Source organism: Ambystoma mexicanum, chromosome 1p (genome assembly GCF_040938575.1).
Source record: "Ambystoma mexicanum isolate Mex_15411 chromosome 1p, UKY_AmexF1_1, whole genome shotgun sequence".
Lineage (NCBI taxonomy): Eukaryota > Metazoa > Chordata > Amphibia > Caudata > Ambystomatidae > Ambystoma > Ambystoma mexicanum.
Window position 1 is genome coordinate 525,541,246 of NC_090921.1, and position 15,552 is coordinate 525,556,797.

The following is a 15,552-nucleotide window of genomic DNA, read 5'->3' on the forward strand; positions in this document are numbered from 1 at the left end:
AACATAAATTAAAGAAAAGTCGTCCTGAGAAATTGGCCACCATGTTCTTGATATTGTTTCAGAACACGATTACCTAGGGCTAACAATCGACGGCAAGCTTTCTTGGCAGCCCCAGATGCACAAAATGGAAATTAAAGTGTGCCAGGAACTTGGCGCGATCTTGTCTTTTGCCAGGAGGTATGGTGGGTTTCCACGTCATCCCATAATTAACGTCAACAAAGCAAAACTTCCTCCACTGTTACTACATGGAGCGGAAATCTGGGGTTCTGGCATGTTACTAAGATTGGGAAATTAGAATGCTGTTGTCTCAAAACTGGAACTAAATTCCCCTGTTGTATGCCAATTGAAAGCTTGTATGTGGAATTGGGGCTACATAGCATTGCTAGTTGTTGTATAGTGCTCCATGGTTACATGGAGTGTTTGTAAGGACTGGGAGGCGCTGGCCCGATGGCAACGTGAAGTGTTGTGATGTGAAAGGAGTTCTAGTGAAGCCAGTTAGACTGTGCTGAGGGAGCTGGTGTGATTAGGGAGCTGGGGGTCACTCTGAAGGATCTTGAAGAAGAATACAGCCTTGAACTATCTTACCTGGCTACAGCTTCATCGTTATTTCACTAGTATATTGATGACACATCGGTTAAATCTTTATTGGAAACTGATGAATTCTTCTCCTAATTCACTTATGTATTTTATCCTAATGGCTTTGAATATGACATGAGGCCTGGGGGACTCCTGTCTGGGGTACTGTCTGGTGGAGCTAGCAGCTGGTGGCAGCACTTTGTAGTCGATCCTGTGAGCACCATCTTCTCACGATTCAGACATTATCATCAAAAAGGGAATTTTGCGTTGGCTACTGACCACGTTCTGACTAATTTGGCCTGCAAATCCTTAATCAGTCAATATTTTCTGCAACATCAAACACGCAGTAAACCCCCTCTTCACGTTCAGGAGTACCCTGACAACTGAATTACACATGAATATTTGAGAATTAAATTCAATGTGGTAAAAGCTTTGAAGGTCATGGGAGCAAAAAAGGTTTGACTAGAGACTTAAGATTTTTCAGACTATGGTGTACATATCTTGGAGAATGTAAAGCATCTTATGCTTGATTGCGAGAGTCTCATATTGACCTGGAAGAAGTTCTCTCTAGTTTATGGAAAGCAAGCATGCGAATTCCAACGACTCTTCATCTTTATTTTGGGGTAAACGATTTTTCATTGATATATCATTTTACTAAATTGTGGTTCAAATCAATTTTAGATATGCTTACCTTGTAATAATATGTATTGTGGGAGTATAAAAAGTCTTAATTGGCTATTATATACTAAATGAATTAAACACACTTGTTAGCAAGTACTTGTTTCAAGTACACTTGGCCGCTTGGATGTGCTGCTTCTGCTGCTCCTGCTCCTGATTCGACTCGAGGGCTGAGCTCCGTGCTTTCTGTGCTTTTCCTGGACTGTGGGCTAAGTCCCGCCTTCTCATTCGACCAACAGCAGCCTTTCAATAAATACGAGTTCGCACATGCACCTGCGCGCGCACTCGTAAGCAAGTACTAGTTTCAAGTACGCTTGGTCGCTTGGACGTGCTGCTTCTGCTGCTCCTGCTCCTGATTTGACTCGAGGGCTGAGCTCCATGCTTTCTGTGCTTTTCCTGGACTGTGGACTAAGTAAGCTAATGATTGCTAGCACCTGCAAGTGGCTTTGGTTTTGGCAACATACAACGTACTTGGCAACGTATTGAACTATTGGGACTAACTGCCAAAATTGTTTTGTTTGTATAGGTCCCGCCTTCTCATTCGACCAACAGCAGCCTTTCAATAAATACGAGTTTGCAAACGCACCCGCACGCGCGCACTCATGAGCAGGTACTTGTCTCAAGTACGCTTGGCCGCTTAGCCGCGAAGCCTCGGAGGGGCGGTAGGGACTGTATTGAGTTTAGACTCCACACTTGGATTTGCCTAGTCCCGTTTCTGCTCTTTGGTTGTCAGTTACCATAAGGGCATATTGCAAGGACATTGGGGACAGGTGCCGAAAATTGGTGAGTGCGTGAACCATATTGACTGCTCTGGTCCGCGTGTCGCTGTGACATTATTTGTTAATATTATTTGATGGCCTTTTCAACTTATAAACTCACCACAAACACGCCGCCACTTGTACCTTGTTAACACTGCCTATTTCTTCTTTTTGCTCTGTTCCCATAACAGCAGACATACCTTGTCCTGCCACAAATCTCAAAACCTTTTTCTCTGCTTCTTCATGCACGCCAACTGCCTGCTCGGGAAACATGCAAACCAGATTCCCATTCAATATTCAAGCAAATAGAGCGACTCTGACTTCTTCTTCTCCACTTCCCGCCGCTTCATCAAGTGCAGGCACACCTTCCCCACTGACTTTAGGGAAAGTGCATGTAACTGATTGCACGCCATTAGGGCGAGCAAACCCTCAGCCTATCTCTGATATCACTATGATAGCTTCACTGAAAAATAGACATGTTTTGTCCAAACTAGACACGCTTATATCACCCATTGAATTTCCGCGCTTGTACCCCGATCAGTCAGTTATTTCTATTCACGCAAGCCAACGTGAGTCACCAATCTTATTGGGGGGGGCTAACATCACGCCCAGTTCGAAATCAATGTCTCGAGTGACTCCAGAGACCTCAATGACCAGTCCCTCTCCAGCGCACCCTAATCCCATGCTACATTCTTTTGCCTTCCCTACTCCCCGACCCAACAAACCCTTCACGACTGATAACACGATCCAACATCTCCTCATGATCCAGCCAGCCCTTACAGCCATAAACACTGCTGTGTACAGCTTATGTAAATTATTTGAGTCATTAGATTCCAAATTGGCCAATCAAACAAATCAATTTGAGGAACTAATGAAATGGCTATCCTCTCAAAATTTGATTAAAGAGGATAATAGGAGCCATAGTCAGTCCAGATCTGTGGCACTGAGTGAATTGGTTGTGTGCTTAGAGATGCAAAAGGCTGTAGATTCTGCTCCTCAAACAACAGTGGTGGTAGCCACTTTGGACATGACGCCATGTCCCTTACCACCAATTGCTGGCATTATCTGTGATTCGGAGCAACTGTCCTGTGTACAATCTATTACGGATTTAACAGAGAATCAGCTGCTTCCTAGTGGTGCCGATGCTACCACGATCCCTCCAAACAATAAGAGAGCTGATGATTCACCACGATCTGGTTCAGGACATGTACAACATTTAAAAGCTAGGAATTTGAAATGTATTAAAAAGAAATCATTAGCACTTATAAAAAAACAAAGAACATGCCGGGACTGAAGCAGTCCAAATCAACACTCAATGCCTTTTTTAAAGCACTCGCCCGGCGTCTCTAGAGACAGTCATTACCAGATCAGCGCACGCGGTCCGCGCTTTGTTATACAGAAATCTGCTTTGCAGTCCACAATTGAAGCATATAGTCTTCTGCAGTCTGTCTACGCTGTCTACGCTGCCTGAAGTGCTTTAAACCTGCCATTCTTCGCGGAGCGGTGAGCGGAGCGAGAGCAGAGGGAGAGCAGTCTTCTGCAGTCTGTCTACGCTGTCTACGCTGCCTGAAGTGCTTTAAACCTGCCATTCTTCGCGGAGCGGTGAGCGGAGCGAGAGCAGAGGGAGAGCAGTCTTCTGCAGTCTGTCTACGCTGTCTACGCTGCCTGAAGTGCTTTAAACCTGCCATTCTTCGCGGAGCGGTGAGCGGAGCGAGAGCAGAGGGAGAGCAGTCTTCTGCAGTCTGTCTACGCTGTCTACGCTGCCTGAAGTGCTTTAAACCTGCCATTCTTCGCGGAGCGGTGAGCGGAGCGAGAGCAGAGGGAGAGCAGTCTTCTGCAGTCTGTCTACGCTGTCTACGCTGCCTGAAGTGCTTTAAACCTGCCATTCTTCGCGGAGCGGTGAGCGGAGCGAGAGCAGAGGGAGAGCAGTCTTCTGCAGTCCGCTGCTGACAGCGGAGGACAATGGAGGGGAAAGAGGTGAGAGAGACATTTAACCAGACTGAAATATCGGAGTTTCAGTCTCACCAGTCACACCAACTCATAAATTCGATAAACCCCTCCCCCCAGGAACAATTCCCTAGAATTCTACGAAGTTCCCTGAAATCAACAAAAAGCAATATTACAAATCTTAAATCAACGCTACCTATTCCGCTACCTATTCCAAAACACCAGCGACTGCCACCAAAAGCAATTGTCGTCTCTCCCGTTACTAAAACTGTAACAAATGCAGCGAATATTATTTTTTCGCCGATCCAAGCTTCAGCGACCACAGGGGCCGGTGAACAAAGACCTGAATATATGGCCGGATTTGAAGCAAGACTTCCAAGTACCTCGAACTTCTACTCTGAATCAATAGATTCGCAATCAATCCCCCTGACGGACACGTCTGTAAATGTCTCGGAAAATTCTGACTCAGAAGGGGACCCAAAAAAGAGACCAATGGAATTACAGGGTCATTTCACTGACTCAAACAAAACCAAAAATATGTTACCAGCTATACCTGTATCCCCAGTTTTTCCAGCGACACGGACCTGCAGGGGGGGACCCCACGACGCATCGTTTTCTGATGGATTACAGCTGCTTCTACCTCCTCACGCCGGTAATTGTAATCAGCCCCCTGCCCGACAGGCTCTGCCTTCCCGTTTCGGAATCGAGACGAGTAGTGCTTTGGGTTCTTCCGTCGGAGGACGGGCGACCATGGCACCTGTGCAGCCAGCCCCAGGCAGGAGGAGGGTCACCGCGGGAAATAGCATGACCGCTACCCACGCGGTGGATTCTCTGGGAAACCAGGACGCGAGTGTGGAGAGTGTGGAGAAAATCGCGAGTACAGAGCCCGCCCAGGACGATGTCGTCTCATTGCCGGTACCAAGGGGCCATACCAAGGAACTTACAACGGACACAGTTTTCAATACAAACTCAACGTCAAGTACGGTGGCGGCCCAGTACCATGCCTCCCAAGATACTTTCCTGAATAAAACAAATCCTCACTTGATCCCCCAAGAAAGAGCCGGTGATAAATGTCCGACACAGGGAACTGTGGTTGTAGAGGAGGTGTCGGTATGCGGATCCCCAAAGAACTTGCCCATCCATCAAAGCAATTCATGCGTAGTGCTGCTTACGGACTCACTTTTGGACTTGACGAGCGTCCAAGTGGAGAAAACCACGATATCAGAACCACAATCTAACCTCTTACAGGAACCGTCAAAACAAACCCAAAAGAGAAAGAGAACATACCCCTCAAATGTCAAACTAAAAGGACATAGAGCTAGGAAAACAGGGAAGTCAGCCTTACCGACCCCTCTTCTGTCAAGTGCCCTGAAAGACTTTATAAACAAACAATTTAAAAAAAAACTAGAGCAACCAAAAGAATTATCAGACGCTGAAATACTAGAGGCAATTCAAGATTTACCACCGATGAGCAAATCACGGAAATTAACCAACGAAATGCCGGGTCTGCCAAATCAGGCACAGATACAAATTGCTGAAAGCATCCAATCGAGGGGGGGAAAAGAAGTCCTGGAACCCCTAAGAAACGAACAGCTAGCTGAAAAGCGTGAACCAAGTAAACAATTTAGGATCGACTCGAACAGTGAAAGAGGTGAAAATCTAAAAACCATCAACCCAGAGGAGGTCACTCGTTTACCCAGGGATAAACCACGCTTGTCGGAGGTCAATCCGAAAGGGGCTTCTAAACCATCTAGCCCCAAAACCCTCGAACGGGACTTACAAACTTCGTCCACACCTATAAAACTCCCAGACCGACAATCCAGTCCATACGTGATGTCTCCAGATATCTGTCCCCTGCCAGATTGCCGGTCTTCAGATGTGGAGACCTTTAATCCCGACGCTCTCCCGTATGTGACAAACCAAGCATCCCAACAAACATCTCACCTTAGATCTCCTCCAAAAAATCGAAGACTGAGTGAAATTGCGACTCCAGGAAATAAAGATTCTCCATCAAAAAAAACAGACCTCCCAATCATCATGTCAGCTATCACCATTGCTTTGGCACCTTTTTGTAAGCTTTATGAAGCAATTAATGACTCAGTGAAAGACAGCACGGTCTTAACCGCAATGATGCATAGCAAGCTGATTTTTGTTGAAGGTTTCATCACAGCATTAGACAAAAAAAATAAAGACCATATCGACACTTGGAACGAAAAGCTGAGCAGGATAGAAGACGTTTTGTCTCGTTTAAAACAAGCCTCCCCAGCTACAGTGGACAAGGAATCTCAGACTGATGGGCAATCTGTGCTTAGAGATCTGGCACCGGTCTTTATTAGAAAACCAGAAGAGCTTCCTCAAACCACCACAACAGTGTCTAGCAAACAGAAAATGAGTGAAACACTAAAACCAGTAACACCTGCAACTAAAAGTAAACCATTATTGAAAATCGGAAAGAGGAACGAACCGAGAAAAAGTGGGGACCAAACAATTTCGGCTCTGGATCCACTGATGGTAAAGAGAAGCAAACAAACAGATCGAGTAAAAGAAATTACGACGCTACCTGAGTCAACTGAAAGCGCAAACAACTCAATAATCTGTACGTCTTCCTCTCCGAGATCGGTAGAAGAATTTATATTAGAGAGCTCACTAATGGACGTAAGCCAACACCTAGATGAAACAAAGATGATTACAACGAACTCTACGGCCACGAAAGGTGTCCAGGTTCAAAAAATCAAGCCTACTGATGTTTCTAATGCTCGGATACAAGAAAAGAAACCTATTGAAAAAGCACCGGCAAAAAAAAAAAACCTTAAAGAAATAGACCTCACCGGTGTTCCGGTTTCGACAATCTGCAACATCCCAAAACAATCTACAGACTCAGTCCCTGACTCTTCTCGGAAAAAGAGTCCACTGAAAAACAGCAGAGACGATCGTGCGAGACAGAGTGGTCCTTCTCTATCAAAGACGCGTCTCTTTAAGATTGAGCAAACATCCTCAGCGGACCAGTATATGGTCCTAAATCGCAATATGGTGCTGAAGATACTTAAAAAGACTAAAACTCTGCAAAACTTAAAATCAGACGATTTCGCACTAATTGAACCCTACCATAGTAAGAAACTAGCAAAGGCGTACTTGCATATCAAACAACGAGCTTTGAAAGACCTCTCTCAAGATGCCTATCTGGAATTAGAACACCTAGGGTTCAGTTTATTCGAGATCTCGACGTCGATCCAGAAAGACTCGTCAAGATACCCACACAGGACCTCCCCAAAAAGGAACTATAGGTTCAAATCTAGAACCGAAGACCTATATAGACCTGGAAGAGGAGACCAAAGTCCACAAACTCGAGCCCAGTGGCCGAATAAGTCAAGAAGAGACGAAAGATTTGATCATAGACAAGAGAGGAGACAAAACTATAAATCGGCTCGAGACACAGAACAAACCTCATCAGAACGCTTGCGTGACCAGGAAAGGAGATCACTATGGACTGAGTCTCCATTAGGAAAAAAAACAACCAATCGAACCCACCATGAAACAGAAAATGAAACAAAGAAGAGTAAATGGAGCTGGTTCCGCAATATTTTAACGCCAGGGCAAGCAAAATAGCAATCACTAAGGGATGCAAAGCCAATGATACCAGCATCCCATTCGTCTGCAACAACTCCAATAAGCAACACTTTAAGTATAGCATCTTGGAACACTAGGGGACATGTACACCTTACCAACTCCGAGAGCCACGATCTCAGCGGGTATGACATCATTTGCCTTCAAGAGACTTGGCTGTGCGAAAAACCGACACTCGATGGCTATTCTATGGAAATATCACCGGCACACAAGGGACCACTTGGCCGCCCTTCATCGGGTCTACTTACAGCAACTAGGATTGGTTCTGGGGTAGCAATTATGAAGGTGATAAAGAGGACATACGAAATGCTGGCAGTCCTAACTGTATGGAATTCAAGAACATCCAAGACAAAGCCAGAATCACAAGAGCTGGTAGCAATAATAAATGTGTACTGGAACCCCCAAAAGACTTCAACAGTGAATATGTGTGAAGAAGTAATAAATACAATCGACGAAATCTCTATCAACTACAAATCTCCCAACATTATGATCTGTGGTGACCTAAACTCCAACTGCGCAACGTCCAGTTCAATTGAAAGAAATCGATCTACCAATTCAACCACGCTAAACAGGGGTCTGGCCTGGAACAGAACCATGAAATCTCGCAACCTACACAACGCGGCTTCAATGTCGACTTCGGAGTCTTTGCTACCGACATGGGAACGGGTTGGATCCTCGGCAACTCTTGATTACATTTTCGTCTCTGACTCTCTACACTGCAACATTGTCTCTTTCAATATCATCAAAACAACGCACAGTGACCATAATTTATTACATCTCAAATGTAAACATCAGAAGACTCCTTCGCAATTCTATGTGTCTGAAATTGAGACAAATGCACAACACACCCGTTTACGAATGATTGCTTCGGATGTCTCCAAGCTAAATGACCAGTTCACAATTCAAACTTCAAATCCTACAGTGCAAGACGATGTGGCCAGATCAAGCTACATCCCTCTTCTCTTGGCCTTTAAAAAACCAAGGAAAACCACGAATATGATGTTCGTCGAGCATACTCACGAATACAACGCAACTCTGGTCGCAAAACGCAGAACGTTAAGAAGACTAAGAAGGAAAGCAAAAAGTGTCAATTTACCATCTCTGTGGGAAACTCTAAAAACAGAAACCAGAGACTACAAACAATGGTTGAAAAATTCAAGGAATCTTTTATATCAAGTTGACGCTGAACATATGCTGAAAGCATTAGCTAACAAAAAATCTCGCGACTTCTGGGCACTGATAAATAAATCAAACAAGATCTCAAAATCACACATGATAAATCCAGTTTCAGAAGAAAACTGGATCTCACACTTCTCAAATCTGTTCAAAGAACCAGAAGAAAATAAGGAGGTTTTCATCAGAGAAGAAGACTCATCATGGGTGGACCTGACAGATGTGAGAGATATCAACAACTTAATAATGAAACTAAATTCATCAAGAGCAGCCGGACCGGACGGCCTGGCAAATTGTGACCTAAAGCAACATCCAGTCGAGTGGTCGAAACTTATAAGCACGATCTTTAAATTCTGTATGGCAAAAAGAACATTACCAGAATCATGGTCTCAAGCGTTGATCGTTCCCATCTATAAAAAAGGCCCCAGAGACGATCCTGTGAATTATAGGCCAATAGCTCTTCTGGACGTCATCGGGAAGATTTTTGCCTCTTCCCTTTTATGTCACTTCCGGAAATGGGCGATCTCAGCAAATTGCTATGATCCTCTACAGACTGGCTTTCAGAAAAATGCAAGTACCAGCGCAAACATCATGTGTTTGACGATACTTAAAGAAAAAGCTCTGACAGGTGGCCCTAGAGTATTCCTTGCTTTTGTTGATCTATCTCAAGCGTTCGATCGAGTGGATAGGCAGAAACTCTGGGCGAAATTGAAGACATGGGACTGTCCGAATACAATCTTAGAGCCCATAGTCAGTCTCCATAGAGATACCTCCATCAGAGTCCGCCTAAACAACGCTGGCCTCACCTCGAAACACATTCAAACATGTCGAGGGGTAAAGCAAGGTTGCCCCCTGGCCCCAGCCTTGTTTATATCATTCTTGGGAGATTTTAAAGAAGGCCAAAACAAGATCAGATCTTTTCCTCCCAAAATAGGTGCGACTCATATTCCAAGACTGCTGTATGCAGACGATTTAATCCTACTTGATTTGACTCAGGTTGGTCTCCAACGTCAACTGGATAATTTATCATCATACATTCAAGAAAACAACTTGGAGATCAACAAATCCAAAACGAAGATAATGATTCTGCAAAAAAGGGCTTTAAAAAAAAAGGAGCGTTTCCACTGGCATCTGAACGAGAAACAAATTGAAGTGGTGGATTCGTTCAAGTACCTGGGAGTGTTCGTGGATAGCTCGAAGAAAGCAAGCAGTATGCAAGTAAATCTATGGTCAAAAACCAAAAGTCTGACAGCGCAGCTGAAAATGGTTGACCGAAAATACGGAAAGTTCTCCCTCCAACCGGCCATAAATTACTACAAGGCAAAGATTGTTCCATCTTTGACTTATGGCATGGACGCCATACCATCCATTCCACCTCTAATTTGGCAAAAACTGGAAGGTTACATATGGAGAGCCGTCCTGGGTCTACCAAACTCAACTCCGATCGCCCCAATCAGGCGAGAACTTGGCCTTCTGTCATTGAAGGCAGTTGTGGACCATAGCTCTCTTCAGTTATTTAGGAAAATGATCCACCCCGAAAGTTTGGAAATCTATCAAATAATGGCATCAGAACTGGAAAAGGGTTCTAATCAAACTATGAATAAGTGGGCTGAGGACCAAAAACAAAAATTACATCAAATTGCGTGTACAGAAGCAGAACTGAAAGATAACCCATCCAGGATAAAAACAAAACTGGAATGTTGGGACTGGATTAATACCATTGAGTCAGTATCATCTTGTAAACTTCTTGACCACCTTCCAATGAATACCAACAAATTAAAAGAACCGATGGTGTACTGTAAGAAATATCCCGACAAATTACTGATGAGAACTTTTCTAAAAGCCCGTCTAAATGTTTTACCGACTGGAGAAATTTTAGCGATTAGAGCAGACTCGGAGAAAACAAACTGTAGATTATGTACTAATCCCGAGGTCACTGAATCAATAAAACATCTGCTGATGTGTTGTCCTGCTCTTCACCAGGCGAGGATTGCATATTTCTCTGCCTTGACGACAACCTCCTTTGCAGGGAATGAAGATACTTGGTGGAAACGCCTGATAACGGGCGAAAAGACTCAATGGCATACGGCTGCCGCAAAACTTCTAAACTTGGCCCTGGAAAGAATAAAGGCGATTTCGGAGGCTGGCGCATGATTAGACCCACACTGAATCAACCAGCCAGGCTTCCATCATTTAGTACTTATCTAGTAAAACTAGGAATGGACTCCCTTCAGTCGGACTGAAAAACGCCCTTGTAAAAATCTGTTGTTTATATGATTAAATACAAGTAATAAAAAAAAAAAAAAAAAAAAAAAAAAGCACTCGGAAAAACTTCCACTACACAATTACCCCAGAAAAATGAATTGGTTATAAAAGCCAACCCTTTGGAATCAGTGAATACAGTGTTAGCCGATAACCAGTGTGTACCACGAGCTAGCGCCACTGGTCCAATTCAAGGTTCGACAAAATTACTCTCTCCACTCTCTCAGTTGGTATGTGCCCTGCAACACCCAAAGGACACTGCTCAGCCATCTGTATATGCTCTGGAGACCGCTAAACTTGGTGTTAACATCTCTACTGCAAAGGTGCCCTTTGTCCTGAACACACAGGGGCCTGTTGGCCAGTCCGTTCCTGTCGGCCTGACCATACAGGGTTTGTTGAGGCCTCTGCCACCCGCAGCAGGGCCGCAAGTTGTCCCAGTCGCCATATCTCAGGGTACTGTGGAGACACGCTATGTCAGCAAACAGATATGCTCTTGAGACCTGAAGGTAGAGCTCGGTCTGAGGAACAGAACTTCCCAAAGATTTGTGACAAGACGGCACAACCAAAATGGATTCCTCATAAGTCTGAGTTGCCGACGACATGCCCACGACATGTACACCCACACCGAGAAAAACTTTTATACATTTATTTTAAAATGTCGAGAGGGTAACTTTCAGGTATATGATTTAAATCGGCAGAGTGTCCTGAATATTTTTGGTGAAGTTGAAGAACTGCAGAATACCTCTACCTTGGATATTGACCAAATTGAATTCATCTCAGATAGCCTATCATAAGTAGTGAGAGTAGTGAGAGTATGGATTCCCTCGGGTGTGGTTTGGCAATCCATCTGGCATTGTAAAATGCAACATTTTCGCACAGGTTTCTTACTAGCTGAGGACTAGTATTCCGGCAAGAGTGCAAATCCCCAAAACGAAACCAAATATCTTCAGGGGTTCTAATAGAGAAAGGCATGAATCAATAAGACCCTTGAGCTCGCACCAGTAACCATCAATCGAGCCGACATTTTCAAATCTAACAATTGTAAGTTGGAATACTCGAGGTAATGCCCATTTATATTCCTCATTTAAAGGCATGTCTGAATTGTATCATATTAAAGCTCTTCAAGAAACATGGTTAGTTAGTACCCCAATTTGGGACAACTATGAGCTTGAAATGATACAGGCTGTCCCGAGTGGTGGTAGACCATCGTATGGTCTACTTGTAACGGTGCACATCAAGTCAGGCTTTACGATCTCGCCTTGGGCTTCTGTGGGTGCATATATCCAGCTTGTAAAAATTTCAAACCATAATATGTCTCTCGCCTTGATTAACATCTATCGTAATGTGGCAGCAATGTCAGATGAGGCCTTTTATGCTGGTTCAATTAACATCTTTCATAATATCCTGTTAGATTCCAGTATCATGCACACAGTAATTGTCGGTGATTTAAACCTAGACTATTGGAAGGAGAAATGCAAAAACCAAACAGTGCAAAAATGGATTACCTTTATGAATGAACGTAATTACATCATGGTCAATGGTGCAGTTATGGGTGATTTGCCGCCACATTATACATGGCGTCAGGGACCGAGTACTAGCATTATAGATTACATCTATGTTGATCGTAAACTCTTTCAATACATTAAAAAATTAACCATTACAGGTCATTTAAATAATGACCACAGTCTTCTGATTCTTCAGGTAGAATGGAACTATACTCAAATAAATACAAGGATACACTATCATCCCCAATTAACTGTAAATTCTTCACGATCTAGAATACTCTGGGATGCGAACATATTAACTATGTTCAAGAATGCAATAGATGCTAATTTGGAATCTATGCTTCCAAAACAGTATTCTGATCTATTACACCCTTTCGCAAAAACAATTACAATTCCACATCACAATAGAATTCGCCATGCTCATGTTTCCGATCAAGAAACTCATCGATTCAAGGCAGAGTTCAGGAAAACCAAAAGACTTCTGCTAGGCTCTACCTCATTGACTCACTGGCAAGATTTAGCCACTGCCAAATGTAAATATACAAATTGGCTGCGAGGGCGTAGAGCATTTTTGTTTCTACAAGATAGCGAAGCAATGTCCTATGCAATGTGCAACAAGAACTCAGCGGGAATGTGGCATCTCTTGAATAATCATACATATCACCAACAAGAAGATGCCCAAATTAATGGTGTCCATGAACATGAGTGGATTGCACATTTCTCTGCCTTGTATGCCGACTCGAACGATGCAAAGCTTCATTATGAACCAGCATCTAAAGCAGTTTGGCAGCTTGAGACTTCAGACGATAATATTCATGCCCTGATAATAAAGAATAGTAGCTCAAGAGCGGAGGGACCTGACCAGCTGTCCAATCATACGTTCAAAATAAATCCTCATGAATGAGCGCTTATCTTACAATCTATTTTCAGAGAAATATTAAACAAAAAACGAATTCCACCATCTTGGAGAAAATCCATAATTATCCCCATATTTAAAAAGGGTGACCGGTGCGTTCCATCAAACTATCGCCCAATTGCGTTGTTGGACGCACCCGGCAAGATCTTCACTAAATTGGTCTTGAATGAGTTTAATGTTTAGACGAGGAACTCTGATCTTTGAGATCCTAATCAGACTGACTTTGTGGCAGGAATGGGCACAAACATCAACTTACTAGCCTTAAACGCCATTAAAGCCCAATGTCACGCTCAGAAACAACAAGTATTTTTTGCATTTATAGATCTCAGTGCCGCATTTGAATCAGTTAGTCACCTAATATTGATGTCTAAGTTAAAGAGCGATCATTGCCCAAGTTCCTTATATGACATCATACATTCGCTACATTCGAATACAACTATTCGGGTTCGCATCACCATTGATGGTCTACTCTCTAAGAAGATTGATACGTTTCAAGGTCTGAAGCAAGGATGTTCTTTGGCCTCTGCCATTTTTAATTACAACATACATGATGTCAGAATTCGACTGTCCAAAGTAACATCTGACTTAATTTAATACCTATCAAATACAAACACTAATCTATGCGGATGATCTCGTGTTAATATCGAAAACCCAGATGGGGGTCCAGCGGTTACTTGATGCCTTTTTGTCTTATATACAGCTAAATGAACTAAAAATGAATATAACAAAGACGCAAATTGTGCAATATTCACCCAGGCGCAATGGTCCACTTGCGCATGTCTGGAACATCAACAGCTCCCCCATCAAGGTGGTACAACATTATAATTATCTAGGAATGTATTTTAAAGGGAAAGGGAAGGCTCAGGGTCATTTGGAGCGTGTGCCGGCCAAACTTGCCACAGCCATCTCCCAAGCTCGCATTATTCTATATAGATATGAAAAATTTTCAATCAAGCCGGTCTGGCACTATTGGAAGATGAAACCTATTCCATCTTTAATGTATGGATTGGAAACCATCCCTTGTGATTCATCTTTCCATTTTACAAAATGGGAAGCCAAATTTTGGAGCGCGGTATTACATCTTCCTCAATGTACTCCGGCGGCTTGGATTAGGTATGAGCTTGGGCTGGTTTCGCTCCAGGTGCACTATAATTGGCGAGTGTGCTCTCTTTTTAAAAAATGTTTATTGTCAACTGAGCTAAATGTTTTGCTGAAGGTGGTCTCTCAGTACATGTTTGCGGTAAAACATCCATTTGTAACTAATTGGCTAGAAAAGGTATATCACATATTAGCCAAATTAGAGATATCGATCGAGCTACTGCTAGGCAATCCTGATAAAGCCAAATTAAAGATCTATCAGTTAGATTGGATAAAAACAAGAGAACTATGTCTGAACTATCATGATGGGGACGTGTTTCGATTTCCACCTAAAAAAGTCAGTACTCTACCACAATACTTGTCACGTTGTCCCTCAGTTAAATTCCAAAGTGGTATTACGTTTCAATTTATGGATCACACTTGACATTAAAGCAAAACGGAAACTATTGCCCTCTGAAAAAAATATCTGTCGCTTTTGCGCAGAGGGTGACACGTGTGAAACTTTAGTCCACATAATTACTGAGTGTCGTGCGCTTCAGCAAAAAAGAGAAATCTTTTTTGGTAGACATTGTAAACGACTGGGAAACATTACACAACAAGAATGTTGGTCTATAATATTAGGTTCGAACACTGTGCCCATTCAAACAGCAACCGTCAATTAACTTATTAATTTAAATTTGGAAGAGGGAGTCTAAGACCCCGAAATGTAAGGGAAATACTGGGATACGCGACATGGAAGAGTTTTCTAGAGATTTAAAGTGTTGATTTCCGACTGCTGTCTGTATAATGACAAACAAGTGCATTGAGCAGAATCTATTCTAAGTGATTTTAAGGTTAAAAAAAAAGTAAAAAGGAATTGTAATTATTGATTTGATGTGAATCTTGCTGGATTTTCTATATGGATTATTTTTTATTTTTTATTTTTCTTTATCTTATCTTCTCTCTCTTCCTTTTGTTTTTCTGTACCTTTTATCTGTTCTGAATTATTTCTTGTGCTCTCCCGTTTAATTGGAAG